Raw genomic sequence first — 17,575 nt, forward strand, 5'->3', positions numbered from 1 at the left:
AGCCCTCCTGGACACTGCCTCAACCTGAGAGACCAGGGAGAGGTTTGGGTCCAGAAGTACTCCCAGACCACATACCTGCTCTTTCTGGGGGAGTGTAACCTTATCCAGAGCAGGCAGAACCTCTTCCTAAATTCTGACCTCCAACAATGAGTATCGCCCTCTTGCTTGGATTCAGCTCAGTTTGTACCTCCCTCTTCCTCATCCATCCCATTACTGCCTCCAGGCCGTTTTCCAGATTACACGCTGCAGTGTACTCACAATTTATCCACAAAGTGCCCCTCTGTATTGCCTGTGTTTCTACATCGGTGTTGCTCCATTGTCAGCAGGATGCTGTTCATATTTCCCATGCCTTGATTCAAGTTTTAATGATGTGTTTTTGCCCTACAACATTGCAAATATGCTGCAGGAAAGTAGCTGTATTTTTCCATTGCAGGGAGCCTTGCCCCACATTTTATGTGTTGTAGCATTTTGCAGTATGGACAGTTCTCCCCCCCACCCATGCTTCCTTGCTTCCGCCACCGCCCCCTCGTCACGGGGAGAGAAACAGGCAGGGAGAAATCTTGATTTTCCCCTCCTTTCCTCCTCACAGATCCCAAACCACACACCTCCCTCCTCTGCTTGCTTTCAATATAACTTGAGTTTGTCAACACAGAAGGGGAGGGGAGAACAGCTGAGCAGGTTTCTGAATCCAACTCTTTCTCATGCACTTTTTACTGAAGAGGAAGCCCATTGAGCTAAATCATTTACTTCTGTGCAATCCCACTTCCTCTTTGACTGAAGAGGAAGCCCATTGAACTAAATCATTCACTTCTGTGCAATCCCACTTGCTTACTACAAGGCAAAGGGCAGGGAGAGAGAACAGTCACTTACTTCAAAGGAGGCCCATTGAACCAAATCATGATTCATTTACTTCTGTGCAATCCCACAACCCTCACTGTAGGAGCACTCCCCTTCCCTCTGCCTCTAACCAGCTCCATGCGTGGGTTGTTGGGGAAAGTGCGTAGCAGGAAGCTGCATGGGGAGGCAGAGAACAGGTAAGGACCTGCTGTACTTCCTTTTAAAGGTGCAGCTCGCTGCTCCCCTCCCACCCCCGCGGCACCTCAGAGCATCGAACCAGTCTGGACCTCACCCAAACTGGTTTGGTGCTGAACCTGTGCATGAAGCTCGGTTTTTGCACACGCTTAGCAAGTAGGCAGGCCCTTAATATGAAAAGCCACACACTGGACTTCCAGAAATGTAGCATTAGTATTAATTCTGTCATCTGAGATATCTAAACTCTAGATGCATCTATTATAGAAGAGTAGAAATCTCTCTGTAAACCAGAGTTTGGGCATCTTGAGAGAGTATGTCTTTATCTGTAAATTTTTGGGATCTCTGCAGAGCATTTAATACTTTTAAAAACTCCTCTGTGCATACATTGCTCAAAGTCATAAATATTACTGGCAGGAATGAAAACATAATGGAGGAATCATTATCTCCCATTATTTGCACCGTCAAATTGCTTTCTCTTTTCCTTCTGTTCCTTCCTTCCTTCCGCCCAAGCTTAGAGAATTTCTCATGCCCTATAAAATCCAAAAGATCTTTAGATTTCATTGAAGAAAGACACTGGTAATATTGCTTCCTATTAAACTCTGAAGTATAAGCACAAAAGTGGCTTTATACATTTCTTTTTCTATTGCATCACTCAGCAAAAGGTCCATTTTCCATCTGAGATTTATTGATCTTTAAATCTTTTGTTTCATACTGGTGGGAAAAATAATTTCCAACTCAGATGAAAGCACAAGGAATTATATACCTTATGGGCTGACTTCTCTTCCATTGCAGTTGAAGAGGCTGCAGTAGCATCTTACTGACTTTTATATTAGTGCACCAAGTCTGAACAATAAATTAAAATATAGAGAGGGATGTTCAGTGACACATTAATCAGAGTCACATATACTACAAAAAGCACCGTAAAGTGGATGACCACAATTGGTGTATATGGTGGTTTTTTCTTTTTTTCTTTTTAGTGCTTTCAAGGAAATATGTTATAGAGAATATGTAGCTGTCTATACAAGCCCAAAATATGGGTACAAATCTTGCATCTCTCCATGGGGAGATCCATAAATTCCCCTTTTACAGGAGGACCTCGATATTCGCGGGGGTTCCATTCCCGGCTGCAACTGCAGATATGGAAACCGTAAATATTGAGTCATTGGGGACTATGGGATCATGGGGGTTAGTTTCCCAATTGTTGGGAAAATCATAGAAAATTGCCGAAAATATGCCAAAAAATTTGGGGGATTGGAATGCAAGGGGAAGCTCCCTACCATGGCTTGCTGCTCCCCCTGACTCATGCTGTGCCCCAGAATGCCCCCCAATTGGCTGAAAATTAGCCGAAAATCACCAGTTTCTTCTTACTTTTTTAATGGAGCCATTTTGAAGCTCCAAAATATAAAATAGTGGCCAGAAATCCACGCTCCATGCTCCCCGTGGATATGCAAGTTCAATGCCTTTCTTTTTGTTTTTCTTTTCATGTATGCTGAGGTCAGGTGTCTTTTACCTGACTGCGGATACATGAATAACGGTTCTGTGGATATTGAGGCTCTCCTATACAAGTCACTCTGAAAATAGACCCCCCCACCCAAAAGCAGATACATGAGCATATCTTCTAACATTTCACTGAGAAAAACTGATGAAGCCAGCGTGGTGTAGTGGTTAGAGTGCTGGACTAGGACCAGGGAGACCCGAGTTCAAATCCCCATTCAGCCATGATACTAGCTGGGTGACTCTGGGCCAGTCATTTCTCTCTCAGCCTAACCTACTTCACAGGGTTGTTGTGAGGAGAAACTTAAGTATGTAGTACACCGCTCTGGGCTCCTTGGAGGAAGAGCGGGATATAAATGTAGTAAATAAAGAATAAAATAAAACAGAGATATGCCTGTAAATGTGCAGGGGGCATGGCCAAGCTACCTAGGAGGCATGGCATATGGTTCTGACTAAAACCATGCCATAAATGGAAAGCAAGCCATAAAATGCATGCAGAGCATATGATTCCAGAGCCAAGCTCATGCCCTCCAACATTTTGCAGATGAAAATAGGGAGACTGTAAGTACAGAGAAGCAATTCTCATACCAAGGATTACTGACCAAGCTCTCCACCCACTATTACACATTGCTGAAGACTAGATTCCACCTGCTATATGCTGTGAGTGCCCTTGTAGCACAGTGTCTTTGCATTGTGTGCTCATTTACATGAAGGTACACTAGAGACATGAAGCGTCCACTTGGAGTTTAACTTCTAGAGACTCTGGGCAGGGAATCGATTCCTGAAGAAACTCCAATCCAGCCAGTCATGTGAAAAGAAAGGAAAAGGAAAAAAGAACAAGTTTTGCTTAGAGGCAAAAATCAGAGAAAATAGGAACAGTAATTTATCAGGGACAGATTGCAGAAAATAGAGACTGTTCTTGGTGAAAAGGGACATTTGGAATCTCTCCACAAATCAGACATCCATATGCTTTTCAGTGCTTCCTCTTATTTGCAGAGCGACCCGTTTTCCTCATGTGCTCTCTAGGATGTACTTGTTTGAGCTTGGTTTAGAGAATAAGATCATGCACACATGCTTCATTTTCTGTCCTATGATGAACTTTCTGTTCTAGGCTATGCACAGAATGAAATCATCATAGTCGTGGTCGTGGTGTTTTTCCTTAATCCATTCCTTGATCCAGACCAGCTTTTGAATGGGGCTTTAGTTGCTTGTATTCCAATCCTGGACTAGAGGTGGGGCTAACAAACAGCCAGCAGCAAGAGCACTGAAAAGCAGTCTGCACTTGCTTCTCTGTACATAATATCTATTTCATTAAACTGTTAATATTCCTGATTTCACTCCATTGCTTTATCCTTGCATACCACAACTAGATTCTACAATCATCATATCTACAATCTTCTTTTCTTCTTCTTCTTCTTCTTCTTCTTCTTCTTCTTCTTCTTCTTCTTCTTCTTCTTCTTCTTCTTCTTCTTCTTCTTCTTCTTCTTCTCTAGTTGTTGTTGTTATTTTGCATAATAATAATAATTTTATTTTTGAGGCCAGTATGTTAAAATTCTGTTTTTCAACCTGTTCTGCTGTTCTCCTTCCCCTCCATCTCTCCTCATCAGTCTCCTCCTTTTAGGGTTTCAATTTCTAGACCATAAGGTTTTTAATTGAACACATGTAGTTTATGAATGTGGTAAACCGTTTGAGGGCTCCAGTCAAAAATCAGGATACACATCTAATCAATAAACCTCCAGTCCAAAGTTAGGTGTTGTGTCCTTCATTGCTGCATCTGGAAAGGGTGCCTTCTCCCAGCATTGCAGCACTGTATGGGAGAATCTGCCATACATGGACAAATAAAAGTACCAGATAGCTGTTAAAGTCAGAAGCAGCTGCTCTGATTTCGTCAAATAATAAAGGTAAGGTGTGCTGTCAAGTCGATTTTGATTCCTGGTGCCCACAGAGCCCTGTGGTTTTCTTTGGTAGAATACAGGAAGGGTTTACCATTGCCTCCTCCCATGCAGTAGGAGATGATGCCTTTCAGCATCCTACATCGCTGCTGCCCAATATAGTACCAGTAGGGATTCGAACCAGTAACCTTCTGCTTGTTAGTCAAGCATTTCCCTGCTGTGCCACTTAAGGTGACTTCATCAAATAATAACAATAATGAAACCAGTCATGTGATAGCATTCTTTGAACAGTTTATTTATTTATTTATTTGTCAAATTTGTACACCGCCCCAAACTTTTGTGTCTGGATTGTTAACAACAACACAAAATAACATAAAACAAGTTAAAACATACAAAAACATCTCAAAATAATTTTATGCAATCTAAAAATTAAAACCAGGTTAAAATTTAAAAATTTTAAAAGCTGAAAAAGCTTGGCTGAAGAGGTGGGTTTTCAAAAAATTTTTTTAAAAGTGTCAGAGATGGGGAGGATAATATTTCAGTAGGGAGAGCATTCCACAGTCTTGGGACAGCCTGTTCCAGTGTGGCCGCCAGCCAAGCTGGTGGCAACTGGAGATGGACCTCTCCAGATGACCTCAATGGGTGGTGGGGGTCATAATGAAGAAGATGTTCTCTTAAATACCCAGGGCCTAAGCTGTTAATTATAATGTGATAATTATTTGGGCAAAGTGAACTATACAAACTGGATCTCATCCTGATATATATTAAAAAGGAAAACACAGCAAACACAAGCCATTTTAGACAGAGAACATTGAATCTGGGTCTTGGATGTTATTCTCACTTCTTTTGGAATTCACTGTGTAGCCTTAGGTAAATCATTTAGTTCCTCATCTGTAAAATGGGAATAATAGTGACTGACCTAATAAATTGAGAGGGACACATGGAATGTTCTAAAATATTTCACAAAGAAGAAAAAATGTAACCCATAAATGATATTTTTAAGTTGTTTATGTATGAACAAACCAGAACTTGACACATCCCAGATATTATTCAAAACAACTGCTATGTAATCTTTCTGGTTTCTTTCTGCCCTTCCCGGACAGAGATTTTTAAAAGGCCTTTAATGCATCATCTTTTATTTCTGGAAAGTCCAGGGAGATGCTGCTAATGAAGATGAATGGAGAAATGAGAATGTGAGCCCAGAGTATAAAATTGAGCTCATCTACTTGTTCTTCCAATTGGCTGATTGATATTACATTGATTATGGCTATGTAATTAATGACAGAAAGTAATGAAACAGGATATGAATGATGTGGAACTCTGTGCTGTAAATTCCGCCTTCATTATGTGATCCAAGTTATTTCTATACTCTTATATCAGCTATGCCAAAGGTTGCCAAAAGATTTCCTGCCAGGCTCCTGTACTTTTAACCGAATGATAGTTAGCTTTACCAACATGCATGGTGCATTATGAACTATATGGAGACAAGTCTGTGCTCCACAGAACAAGAACAACCCTGCTGGATTAGCCCCAAGACCCATCCAGTCTAGCATCCTTTTTCACACAGTGGCCCACCAGATGCCTCTGAGAAGCCCACAGGCAAGAGCTGAGGGCATGCCCTCTCTCTTGCTGTTGCTCCCCTGCAACTGGTATTTAGAGGCATCTTCCCTCTGAGTAAGGAGGTGGCCTCTAGCCACCAGACTAGTTGCTATTGATAGACCTGTCCTCCGTGAATTTGTCTATTAGAACATCAGAACAGAACAGAATTTATAATCTAAATTTTGAAACAGAGGAGACAACAGAGGAAGGGAAAGATGTGGAGATGAGGGTAAACAGGGAAAGTATATCCATTTTTACCACTGGCCAACATGAAACACAGCTGTATATCAGTTTAAGAAGGTCTGCAGGTCCCACGTGGAGCCTCTAACATCCCAGTGAAGGCCCGGTCCCTCTTCTCCCCTCCCTCCAAAAGTCTATCCACTTGCACAATGTTTTCCTGAGGGCTGTGTCAGGAACATATTTATGTAAGTGGAAAGAATGTTTGGAGGGAGGGAGAGAAGCAAAAAGGTCTCCCCTTCCCCTCTGTGCCCGCTCAGTTGTGCAACAGGCCATTTCTGTGGGGACGCTAGAGGTGTGGACCTGCAGCCATTCATAAGCTGATGTACTGTTGTGCATCATATTGTCCAGTTATACCATATCGTCAGGCTCAGTAGGATACGGGAACTCCTTCCATTTTGTTTTTCACAACTTAGTTGGTTACTGAGACTAGAGAAGATGGTTTGCTTCTTTTTGTGCCCCTAGATAACCTAGTAGTTTCCTGCAGTTTTCTGCTCCTCTTGGCCATATCTTCTTTGACTGAGAAGTTTATTACTATTATTTTTGAGGGAAGTTTATTACTATTATTTCTATCTCTCATTTACCAGTGAAGGGCCAGATATGGCAATGTTCCTTTCAATTACATGTTTTGTTGACCTTAAATATGTTGGGGCATTTTTGATCTGGTTGTGTTTCTTCTTGATTAATGTCTATAGCTCTTAACTGGATAATTTTTGGTATCCTGAACCACCTAGATCAGGAGTTCTCAACACTGGGTCCCCAGATGTTGTTGAGTGCAATTCCCATCATCCAGTTGTAATCCAATAACATTTGGGGTTCCAAGGTTGAAGATCCCTGATCTCATTCCTTATTTGTCACTCCTAAAGCAAGTATTCAACCCACTGTCTTGGTTGTTCAGAATTTATTGTGAATTGGAATTGTCAGATTCGGTGTATCCTAATTCTGATTTCATTAAAATGCTCTGGAGATTGGGTTGCACTTCATTTTCTTGACTATTTTGTGAAATGTACTATATATAGATAAGCTGCTATTTTGGGCCATGGCAATACCATAAAATATATGCTGAAACAGAAACTTCTAAGTGGCCATTTCTTCTTCTGCTTCCTGTGAAAAGCTAATAAATCTCCTAGCAGTTCATATAATAATCTGATGATTATGAACATTAAGTTTGGCAGGCTTTTAAATGAGGTAATAATCTTTGTCTGAAGTGGAAATTTATCCTGGTGGGGGAGTGCAATATGGCTAAGGAGCAGCTGAGATCTTGATTTTTTTAAAGTTTAAGTTGCACAGCAAGAAAAATGTGTGACAAAAATAATTAATTATTAGTGTTTTGAAAATAGAGCAAAGGACTATTTTATTATTTAATTAGAAAAAAACACCTCTCTGCAAATAGCCCTCAGGGCAGCATAAAGAAATTGAATAAATAAATAAAAATATATAAAATAAACGCTTTTTTTTTGGTCAGTTTGATGGACTATTCCACCATCCTTGATTTGCCTCAAATCATGCTCTGACCTTCTCATCCTTACAGTTTCCTCAGCCTCTTATATCTTCCTGCTCAATTTCTCTTGATGCCATTGGCTGTTCTGCTCTGATGTCATAGTAAGGGGCTTTGCAAGCAAGTATATCAGAATCTGTCTGGATGCTTATGGCTTAGCTGCTGTCACAGAAGGCCCAGCTAGCCTGTGCTTGGGCAGCCAAGTGCTTGAAGGAGTTACTGGAGAATTTAGAATTTAAATTATAAGGTCTCAGAGCAACAAAATGTGACCCTTCATCTATTGCAGTGCCCTGTCATATTGTAGGAATAAGCGGTGCATATTCTTTGTAATCATTTTTTGAAGAAGGATCTGATTCATGATCACTATAATCACGGTATATAACCTGTGATCTCAGCATGTTTTGGTTTTATAACTGAAGTTTCATTTAATGCTTCCAATGGCTTAAGGATGAATAGCTTTATTTAATCACTATGTGAAATAAGACCCATAAAGGCTTCTCAACTGCAAGTCATCTATTGTCTGTTTTATAACAAAAATCAGATGATGATTATCATGATGATGAAGAAATTGCAGTACATTGGATATTGGAGATTTTTCAGGCAGAAAGAAAAATATCCATTGTGTTAAGGTATTGGGATAGGTAACAGAGCTCCCTCTAATGGTGTTCCCACTGTTATAGCGTGGCACAGAGTTAGGAATCAAAGAATTATAGAGTTGGAAGGGACCTCGGAGGTCTTCCAGACCAACCCTCCCCCCCACCCGGTTCAGTTCAGGAAATGGCTACAGCATCCCTGACTGATGGCTGCCTGACCCAATTTTCTGGTTCGCTGCTCAGTTAGTTCAAACTAAAACTGGCTTCTTCAGCAATGTATGTGGGCTAAACTACATTGCACACACTTCCACAATTGGAAATTCTCAAATGTTTTTTAAATTTTGTTTCAGAAAAGCACCTACGAGGGTCCAGTTTGAATCAGGACTGCAGTGGCGGCTGCGGGGGAAAGGGGGTGGTTAATCTTTTCCTCACATTTATTCCCTGACTTGTCCTGACCCACCCCAAAGATGCTGTTTGCACTAGGGATGTGTAAGCTGGCTTAAGTTGAACTGGGCTCAACATTGAACTGGCCTGATTCGACTGGTCAGGGTTCGAACTGGACCAGCCCCCTAAAAGGGGGTGCTGGTCCAAGTTTGAACAGGACCGGTTTGAGGGTCTACTGGTAAAGGGGAATCTGGTGAGGATTCTCCTTTACCAGTAAAGGGGCCGGGGGGCTTCACAAGGGCTAGAGGGGGAGGGAGGGGAGTCAGGGGTACTTACAACAAGGATCGGCAATGGCTTCCCCCACCCCCGTCGACCTCTCCCAGACCAGCCTGGGCTGCTGGCAACCCGGTTCAGGTCTCTGCACATGCGTGGACACAATTTTAATAACTAAAATGGCCCCCACATGTGCGTGGAGGCCCAAACTGGAGAAGGCCCAAACTGGGCCACCACTAATGGGGTGGAGCTGCTGCTGCCCTCCCCCACCTAACCACCACCAATCCTTGTAAGTACCCCTGACTTCCCTCCCGCCCCCTGTAGCCCTAGGGAAGCCCCCCTGCCCCTTTACTGGTAAAGGTTAATCTGCTAAATCACCATAATCTCCCCCACCCCACCCACCCCTACTTCCCTTCCCCTCCCCCTCCCCCCTCTCTCTCTTCCCTTCCCCTCCTCCCTCTCTCTCTCTCTCTCACACACACACACACCAGTACCTACCAAAGGGAAGGGGAAAAAATGCTCACACATCAATCAATGGTACAGCTCTCCTGGGAGCTTAAAAAAAATGCACACTATTTTTTTCTAAAGGCAGGATTGCAGGTTGCCGCTTCTTGATGTGAAAAGAACATTTTATACGGAACACAGCCTACCCATAGGATCTTTTTATCCTATGGATGATGAAGTGGAAAGCAAAAGCAGAATCATTGTATTGAGAGACGTTTGTTTTGAGAGAACTTTATATTGTTTTTATTTTTGAGAAAAGCAGGGAAGATTAAAAACAATCCTGCAAAGTTTACAATGGCACTAGAGGAAACCCAGCTGAAGACAAGACTACATGAATGGAGCCCAGATGTTAAATGAGGAACAGAAAAGATGGCAGATATTCTGCAGGGATGAATAGTTTCTGAGCACATGCTGGGTGATCTTGTTGGGTCAGAAAGCAGAGCTTGTCAAAATATGTGTAGAATGGTACAGCGCAGTGGTTAAGAGTAACAAAACACAATGGCTAAGACTGTCACCTTCACTATAGCCCTATGATGCACCTGATTCAGACATTATGCTGTACGAGTGTACACAGATGTCTGTACTCTTGTACATGTGTTTGTGTGAATGACTGTACCTGTATTTGCTTTAAAATTTAACCTAGATATGGGCCCTTCAAATGCATGGTAAAGACAGGAAGTGTACTTCTGTACCTGAGTTCAACATAACATGTGAATGACTGTATTGTGTACAGATCTGTATCTGTGTACATTCATTGCACAAGTGTTGAACATAGCGTGTTAAGTTCTGCCTATGTTGTACCTGCATTCAGATGTCTGTACACTTGTGCAAGTTTTTGTGTAAATGACTATACCTGTGTTTATTTTAGAATGTGAACCTGAGTACAGGCTCCCTCAGATGCAGGATACAGACAGAAAGTGTACTGCTGTACCTATGTTAGGCATGACATGTGAATAACTCTACCTGTGCGTGGAACTTTACCTGTGCACACTATACACAGTTTCTACAAGTGTTGAACATAATATGTAAACAGGGCTAGTGTCTGCCTCAAATCTCAGTTCGGCCATGTGATTCCTGCAGGGCAAATTGGCAACCCACTGTTCTTTCAGCCTCAGCCATCTGCAATATGGGAAGAATAACAATGGTGTATCTTGCCTGGTTTTTGTAAGGATTACTGAGTTTGAACACTTGAAATGCACTATTAACTGTATTAATGTTGCTGTTTCTTCTGTTTCTTCTTCTTTCTCTTCTTCCTTCAGGATATCTGGGAGTTCTAAAAGCTTTCCAGACTCATAAAGAAAAAAGAGAAAGCATGGGGAAAGGGGCACTGACATTTTGTGCATTGTTAGACATTATGTCTGACCACCTTAAAACAATGGTTTCAAAACAATGGTCTTAAAAAACATGTCAAAGACATATAGAACAAGTGAGGATGGCTCTCTGGAATAGCTGGTATTGAAAGAGGAAGCAGCCTTAGATAATAACTCTCTGGTGATTTCTTAAAAGGCAGTATAGATGAAAATGGCAAGGTGGGATCTGGAGGGAAAAGAGAATTTCCAAGATAGGATATTGAGGCAATTCGAACACTATCTGGGAGGCAAACACCAAGGTAATACAAAAGAGGTGCTTTAGAGGACATCTGTTTCAATTGGTGTTGGCTTTAGGCAAAAAGACATACTGCATGCCTCAGTCAAGCTGGGCTTGGAAATCAAATGGAGCATATTTAAATTAAAAATTTAAAGGAATTATAATCCCCAGTCTGTCACTATCATTGCCTGGAATGAAATTATGTGATGTATTCCAATGAGGAGAGAGGCTGAAAAAGAAAATTCTAAGGCCTCGGTGCAATAGGCATGGCTTCCACATCTTTCAGTGGATGGGAAATGCCACTGAATGGAATGAAAGTTGCAGATCAGCATCCCTGGCTGGCAAGTTTTACGAGGAGACTCTTGTGTTCAGCATTATGTATTGCCTCATTTGCACACCCCGGATGTATCTGCTAGTTCCCCAGACTGGAGAGCTGTTCTTGTCATCACGGAGTGTACAGCAGCATGTGGATCCTTTTTACAAGATTTATATCTCCCTCTCCCTCCACTTAAATAAACAACACCCTTTGTAGATTAAATTATGCCTTCTTTGCAAGACACAAAAAGATAGTGCTATTCATATGCATGGTTCCTGATTTTGCCCACTGTATTTTGAGAATACATTGTAGACAGATGTTGTCAGTTCTTTACCAGTAGCAGGGTCAGTTCTAGGGTTTTTGGCACCCTAGGAGAAGTATGACTTGGCACACAACCCACCACCCATCCCAACCCATTCAGTTAAAATTATATTCTGTATATTTATTTATTGTATTTATTTAACATATTTTTATACCGCCCAAAACACAAGTTCTCTGGGCGGTTTACAAAACAATAAAAACAACCAATAAAAAGATTGACACGTTTCAACAATTAACATTTTAAATGTTTAAACTATTAAAACACAATTAAAACACAATTAAAACAATATCTAATTAAAAGTCTGAGTGAACAAATGCATCTTGACTGCCCTTTTAAAAGTTGGAAGAGATGGGGAGGCTCTTATTTCAGCAGGAAGTGTGTTCCATAGCCTCGGGGCAGCAATGGAGAAGGTCCGTCCCTGCGTAGCCACCAGACGAGCCAGTGGCAACTGCAGACGAACCTCTCCAGATGATCTCAATGGGCAGTGGGAATCATGGCGAAGAAGACGTTTTCTTAAATTCCCCTGAGAAGTCCATAATGCTGGGAAAAGTTGAAGGAAAGGAAAGAAGAGGATGACCAGATGCAAGGTGGATGGACCCGATTACGGCAGCAATGAATGCACCCCTGAGAGACCTTAAAGGCCAAGCTGAAGACAGATCATCCTGGAGAGTATCTATGTGGTCGCTAAGAGTCGACCCTACTTAACAGCACTCAATCAATCAATCAATCAATGTACAGAATACAATTTTAACCAAATGGGGGTGGGGGCACCAAAGTCCTGCTTGGCAGCTTACTCTGACTGAGGTGGAAGGCACAGGGAGAAAGGGAACTATACTTTAAAAAAACCCCATAAGGTTGCTGCTGCTGCTGCTTCCGCCGCCACTGCCTTGCACTGCTGCCCAGCTCTTCCTGGAGTCTGCACCAGCTGCATGCCCCACCCCTGCCACTCATTTGGCCACTGCACATGCACAGCAGCCATTTGAGGGATCAACCAGGTTTGCCCTCCTGTCCCCCAAGAATTGGTGTCATGGTTGACTCCCTATAAATTTTCTATGGAATTTCTTTCATAGAAATTTGTGTTCAAGTTAGAACAAACTGCCGGCTGGAAACCCTCTTTCCCTTTCTAACTGTTGGAAGTTAATCCAAGGAGACTCACTCTGGAGGCAAGAATGAATCCTTCCTGCTCAGATGTAAGAGTCAAATCATAGGAATGTCGGTCTGCAATATAACATGGTGTAATGAACTGCCCTGGCCAACTGCCCAGCAGCTGCAAAAAACACTCTTTTCAGAGCAGAAAGGAGAGCTGGAAAGGAGAGACAGGAACAGAAAGTCAGAAGTAGGCAGGAGTCACCACCAGAGAACGGACAATCGGAGAGTCATAAACATTGCCAGAGGTCTAAACCAGGAAGTCCACAGGATTGGGGTACACACAAAACAGAGTCAAGGTTGCTCATGGTAGGGCTGGCCACTACAGACATTGTTTCCAGCACAGACCCAGCTTCCAGCCTGCTCTAAATAGGCAGAGTGCTGAGAGCCCCACCCATCACTGAGGCTAGGTCATATCCAGGAGATACAGCTGGGCCAGAGCTGGGACACCTGTTCCTCCTGGCTAGCCTCCTTGCTAGCCTATCTGACCTATGGCGTTCCTCCCTCTGAGCCTGTACTCTGGCCAAATGTTGCTGTCGGGGATCTGGGGCAGGCACCTCACCTTGAGCAGCCTCGGAGGCTTCATCAGGAGGAGGGAGGGAAGGAAGCAGAGGGGCCTGCAAGCCTGTCAGCTCTAGCTCTCTTGAGTTGGCTGGAGATCCAGCCTGCTCCCTGTGCTCTGGGTCTTCATCCAAAGAATCCTCCTCCACGGCCCCCACGGGAGTCATCACACATGATTTGGTCTGCATTAATTCTCAGGGCCTGGCTATAACTGAAGCCCTCTTGTCATGCCACAGCTTCAGAACCCAGTGATCTGTCTCTTTTTACAGCATTCTTTGCCTTCTACTAACCTATATAGGAGGTATTACTGATTTTTTTTAATTCTGACTCTAGAACTAGGAACTTTTGGACAATGCAAATCAAGGCAACCTTCTCCCACCGCATATTTGCATATTCCATCTGGCTCTAAGCATAAATCATACATATGTGGAATTGCTTTGTAGTTTGACATTTAATAGGCAATCTGGAGGGGCCTACATCTTATAAAACATTTGAATAAGTCCATACATTTATTGTCTATAATTATGAAGGGAATATATAAATGAGAAGTGGATAGTATGTTTGCAGTGTTGGATTGCATATTGCCCGACATCTATCTTTGACATCTACCCCACCACGACATCTATTTTAAGGACCCTTAGCTCTCCTACAAAGAGAAGCTGAATTTCTTCTCTTTGTTGGCTGCTCAAGGTCTCCCTCCCAATAAGCTTTCTCAGGAGGAGGGATACAGCAGGTAAAGTGCCTGCTTTGGAACAGGGTTGGTTTGAACTTCAGGAAGGGGCAGAGCTTCTGGTTCCCACATAAGCCTTTCATTCTGTTGGAAATTCTCTGTGGTGAGAGAATCCCTTTCTCAATATAGCAGAGTGCACAGAGGCACAACACAGCGGTAGATTAGTTAGATATGTGTGTATGCTGAGAGTAAAGTAACCTGGAGCCAATTCATAGTTTCAAATCAATATAAAAGGCATTTATTAAGGAACTCCATTCTAGATAGGAAAGTGAGGATTTAGGATCTCTAATCTATCTATCTATCTGGATGCAGATGGATTCTGCATCCTCTCTGCACATATGGTGCAGGGAGAGGAACTTGCCATGTTGCAAGGTAGGCGGGCAGGAAGCAAGAAATAGAAGGAGGAAGGAAGTTGAATCCCCTGAGATTAGCAATCTACATTTCAAAGGGATAGCATCAGAGCAGTGGAGAAGTGATGACAAATGTCTTGACCCTCTAGCCCTCTGACTTACTAGTCTGTCCTCCACTGTCTGAGGCAGAGACAGCGCAAAGTCCTTTAACTTCCAACACATTCAGAGGCTGATTTTTGATGGTAAAACACCTCTATATAAAAGGTAAAACACCTCCTACCAGCTCAAGTCGTGATTGTTGGCTCCAAGTCTTACCTGGTGTTCTCTCCTTTCCAGGCCTCAGCTGGCTCCAGACTTGAATTTTGCCCTAGATGGATCCTGGGTCTGGCCTTGATGCCCATTGCCCTGCTGGACCCAGGAATGGATATTAGTCCAGAAGTGCCACATGTGCATACAGCTCTTTGCATAGGAGATTCCAAGTTCCACATGGGCATACTGATGACCAACTACACAGGGTTCTTGTGCAGATTTGGTAGTAAAGGTCCTTGGATGTGAACAATGCTAGGATGAGTGGTATTCAAATGTTAAAACACCTTTTTAAAATTAAAAAGAGAGGTGGACATCTGATTATTTCTTTTGTTCATCCCAAACTAAAGCAGCGTCTGCCTTGATTGCACCAACTTGTTTGTGTTCTGCAAGGCCGACTCCCGCCTCGTCTTCTGTCCCCACCATCCCCAGATGGTTGTCTGGATGACATATGGGCTCCATGAGCAGTTCTTTTTCATTTTATTGGGGAAATGCGGTGAAGCAAAATTCCTTTGTTCAGCAGTGCCTGCTTTCTGAGTGCCTCCATGTGTGCCTCCTCGTCCCTTGATGAGCCGCAGCAGAGGAACCTTTCTTGAAGCTTCTTCCTAATTCTTTTTGTAAAAGTCCCCTTTCTTTAATTAGCAGCTCACAAATTTAGCTTTTGCTGGAAAAGGAGAGAACTTCAAATAGGATGGGGATGGAAAGAGGAAAGAAACAAATGCCACATCTTAGAAACAGATTTTAATTTTGTGCAAATGGCAGGGTGGGGGGGAGAAGCATTGCCTCCATCTGGAAGGTGTATAACCATTTGCTTCTGTTATTTACCAGGTATTTCAAATGTGCCGCATATGGGGAGGCAGATGCTGTCCCTAAAGGCACAGTTTTTCTCCTTCTTGGCTGCCTAAAATATGAGTTTAAAATATTGTGGCATGCTCATTATGCTTAATTGTTCTTATGTCCTCTCTGCTCTCCTTGTATTCTTTGATACTTATTTCCAGGGGCTGACGTCTGCAGCTCTTTAGGGCAAAGCCCAGCAGAATGTGACTTCTGAAAGCATTTTAATGAGGAATTTTGAATTTGGTGACTATAACCTTAGCAAGGAATCTAGTCCTCTCTATATACAGCCAGCCAGTCCATTCGCTGGATTTTATGTGTCTCCATATTTCCATATTTGAATGCATTTTATTAAACACCAAAGGATTTCAGAATTTGAATCAGTTATGGCAGGATGGATCATTTTGAGTGGGAAAACCAGAATTCAATGCTTACAAGGTCAATATCTCCTAAAAGGAAGAAAATGGAGAATCAGCATTTTGTGTCTAGTGAATGCAGTGCTAGGAACAATGAGTTGTGGGGATTGTAATTAGGGAAGCATGTTAATTGCTCTCCATGTTATATACAGTTGGGGGACAGCATGCAGGTTCAATGAGAGACAGCAACTCAGTCCTGTCTGGAGAGCTACATCCTCTGACTGGGAAGCCTTGTTCCTTATATGTCTTGATGGCTATAGGCTACCTCCAGGTTCAGAAGTAGGACACCTCTGAATACCGCTTGCAGGCGAGCAACAGCAGGAAAGGGGGCATGCCTTCTTTTCCTGGTTGGGGCTTCTCAAAGCTATCTGGTAGGCCACCGTGAGAAACAGGATGCTGGACAAGATAGGCCTTGGGTCTGATCCAGTATGGCTCTTCTTATGTTCTTATATTCTAAGCCCAGATATGAGTATGCTAAGCTTTCCTGTAGTTACTCAATAGTAAGAGGTATACACTCTGTACATGCTTTGGGAACTGTCTTGATTCTTACTTCACATGCTCCTCGTCTGAGCCTTGACAGCAAAAGGAGGCTCCTGGGCTAAGTCTTATTGGGACCTGAACTTCCTGTATATTCAGGCTGTCAAATGAAGCCATGTTCTACAAGATTCTATGGTTCAGCAGGTTTAGAGACTATGTTTAGCAGAAATATTACCCCTCTAAGACCTTCAAATTTATTGCGTAAAAATAGATAATACCTTGTAAAAACATTGTTAAAATTGTTGTTAAAAGCATGTTTTTTAAAAAACTGTTTCAGCATCTGAGGCTGGCGTTTGACACTGAAACATGTTTGGTTTTTAAAAAAACATGTTTTTAACAACATTTTAAACAACATTTTTACAAGGTATTATCTGTTTTTATGCAATAAATTTGAAGGTCTTAAATGAATACTTGGGAGTCACCTTAGATATTCATATCGCATCACCAGTTTATCAATTTATAAGAAATATTACAATCAGCGTACCAAGACAGCAGCCCACTCTGAAGATTTGTCCTCAGCATCTATATTCAAAATTGTACTGCCTCTGAACGTGGAGGTCACATTTAGCTTTAGTAGCTAATAGCTCTTGACAGGCCCAACCTCCATGAATGTGTCCAATTCTTTTTAAAAGCAGTCTAAGTTAGTGCCTTTGTCTCATCATGTGGCAGTGCATTCCACAGGGTGGCTTCACACATAAGGCAGCAGCTAAGGTTGCTGTGAGGTGTAAGAGTCCCAGGAACACATGCACACCTGACTTCTGGTCACAGGATGGACCTGTTGTCTAAACCCACCAATGTTGACATGTCTTACCCTACTTGAGGTCTGGAACCCAACATCTGTAACAAGGATTTGAAATCTGGGACTGATGTTGGGTTCTGAACCACAAGCAGGATAGGATATGCTGGCATTGGTGGGCTTGTGTAACACACCCAATGTCAGCATGCCTGTCCCATTATTGGAAGG

The sequence above is a fragment of the Hemicordylus capensis genome, chromosome 6 (genome assembly GCF_027244095.1).
Source record: "Hemicordylus capensis ecotype Gifberg chromosome 6, rHemCap1.1.pri, whole genome shotgun sequence".
NCBI classification, from domain to species: Eukaryota; Metazoa; Chordata; class Lepidosauria; order Squamata; family Cordylidae; genus Hemicordylus; species Hemicordylus capensis.